This window comes from Saccopteryx leptura, chromosome 6, assembly GCF_036850995.1.
Source record: "Saccopteryx leptura isolate mSacLep1 chromosome 6, mSacLep1_pri_phased_curated, whole genome shotgun sequence".
Lineage (NCBI taxonomy): Eukaryota > Metazoa > Chordata > Mammalia > Chiroptera > Emballonuridae > Saccopteryx > Saccopteryx leptura.
Window position 1 is genome coordinate 94,193,138 of NC_089508.1, and position 2,589 is coordinate 94,195,726.

The window sequence follows — 2,589 nt, forward strand, 5'->3', positions numbered from 1 at the left end:
GTGCCACACTAATCATTATACTTATGGTGAAATGTTGAATTCTGTTTGCTTGAGAGTGAAACAATACAAAGTTATCTGGATGGATAGCCATATACGGCCAAATATAGCCATAGTCATTATTTCTCTTCAACATCGTGCTAGAGTGGTGACTTTCAATCAGTGTGCCTCAAGAATTTTTAAAAATGCAATACCTGACTATTTAGCCAGGGCACTGACCTCTTTTCCCTTAGAGTGTCAAATAAGAAAAATGACAAAGCCAACACAACAATAGTTATACTGTGTGTACGAATCAAAATCATACCTATATTTTCTGTCAGATTAGCAAAAACTATATTTTTGGGTGTGATGCAGATTTTAGTAATTTGTTATGTGTACGATGAGATGTAAAAGGTTGAAAATTGCTGTGCTAGAGATTTTTTTTTTGTATTTTTCTGAAGCTGGAAACGGGGAGAGACAGTCAGATAGACTCCCGCATGCGCCCCACAGGGATCCACCCAGCACGCCCACCAGGGGTGACGCTCTGCCCACCAGGGGGCGATGCTCTGCCCCTCTGGGGGGTCGCTCTGCCACGACCAGAGCCACTCCAGCGCCTGGGGCAGAGGCCAAGGAGCCATCCTCAGCGCCCGGGCCATCTTTGCTCCAATGGAGCCTTGGCTGCAGGAGGGGAAGAGAGAGACAGAGAGGAAGGGGGGGGTTGGAGAAGCAAATGGGCACTTCTCCTATTGCCCTGGCCGGGAATTGAACCCGGGTCCCCCGCATGCCAGGCCGACGCTCCACCGCTGAGCCAACCGGCCAGGACCACTGTGCTAGAGATTTAGCGATTGCAGTTAGGCAGAAAAAAAAAATGAGAGTAAGAACATGAATGGATATGTGATGTGGACATAAAGAATGCCAAGGAACCCACAGAGAAAATTTTGTAATTAACAGAGTAGTTTAACAAATTTGCTAAAAACAAAATAAATTTTAAAATTAATCATATTTCTATATGAAATTTTGAAAATGTTCATATTTAAAGGGCACCAAAATTCTCAAATAACTAAACATAAAGCTAAAAGGAGATGTGCAAGAACTCTTCAGTAAAACTATAAAATTATATTAAGAGAGAGACTTAAGAAGACCTAAATAAAAAATATTCTGTTTTGTGGATTGTCAGACAAAACATATTTTAAAATGTCAGTTCTTTAAAAAAATGTATAAATTCATTGCACCAATAAATATTTGCTAGAACTCAATTGATTCTATATATTTGTGATAAATGGCCAACTATAGCAAAGATACTTCAGGAATGAGATAAAAATGGAGTCTTGTTTTAGCAAATATAGCTAGAGTAATGAGATAGAGTGATACTGATAAGGGCACAGAGACATAGATGAATGGACCAGAATAGAGATTCCACAGACATTAGGAGAGATACAGACATATTTGGACTTGTATATTTACATATTTATTTGGTGATTTAACAGAGTTTATTGGGGGCAATTTACATACAGGGTGCCCTGAGTGGCTGCAAGATGAAATGGATCCCGAAGGCACAAGCAGTCAGGTGTCAAAGAACTTTTTTTTTCTTTTTCATTTTAGAAGAGGGGAGATAGATAGACAGACTCCCGCATGCACCCTGACAGGGATCCCCCAGCAACCCCATCTGAAGCCAATACTCTGCCCATCTGGGGCCATGCTCACAACCAAACTACTTTTGGTATCTGAGGCAGAAGATTCACAGAGCCATCCTCAGTACCCCAGCTGATGCAACTGAACCAATCAAGCCATGGTTGCAGGTTGCAGGAGTGGGAGGGAGGGAGAGAGAGAGAGAGAGAGAGAGAGAGAGAGAGAGAAAGGAGGAGAGGGAGGGGTGGAGAAGCAGATGGTTGCTTTTCCTGTGTGCCCTGATAGGGGATTTGAACCCAGGACATCCACATACCAGACCAATGCTCTACCACTGAGCCAACCAGCTAGGGGTTGAAGAACTATTTATATAAGGTAAAAAGATGGAGGGATAGTCACAAGAACTAGTATCTGAATGCTACATACAAGTTATGGAAATTTCTTTCTAGGTGTAGCCAGGTAGATCAACCACCTCTGCCGGGCACCATCACATAGCAGGAGGCAAGGGAAGGTTGCTGATTTATGTCAGAATGAAAGTCAATTAAGATTAAACAGTCTATATGTGGGGAGGGGGTGATTTCAAATAGCAACCTCTGTTCTGGTTGAGTAGACCCTTGATTTTGATGGTGGTTTCATAGCAGAGAGAGAGGAAAAGACTATTTTTTTTTGTCCCCAATAATGGGTGTTAGGACAATAGCATCTTTATGATGACCTACAGGCAAATACATTGTCTATGTGAGAAAAAAAAAAAACTTAATCTTTATCTCATACCCTAGTCAATAATCTAGTTTAGGTGATTATGGATTCAAGTGCGAACATAGATTGGTAGATATAATGTAAGAAAATCTTCATGATAGGTAAAAATGTTAAATGTTATACATAAAGATAACAATTATAAAGAAAAAAACTGATGAATTTGATTGAATAAATTGGGAATTTGAGGCCCTGGCTGCTTGGCTCAGTGGATAGAGCATCAGCCCAGAGTAT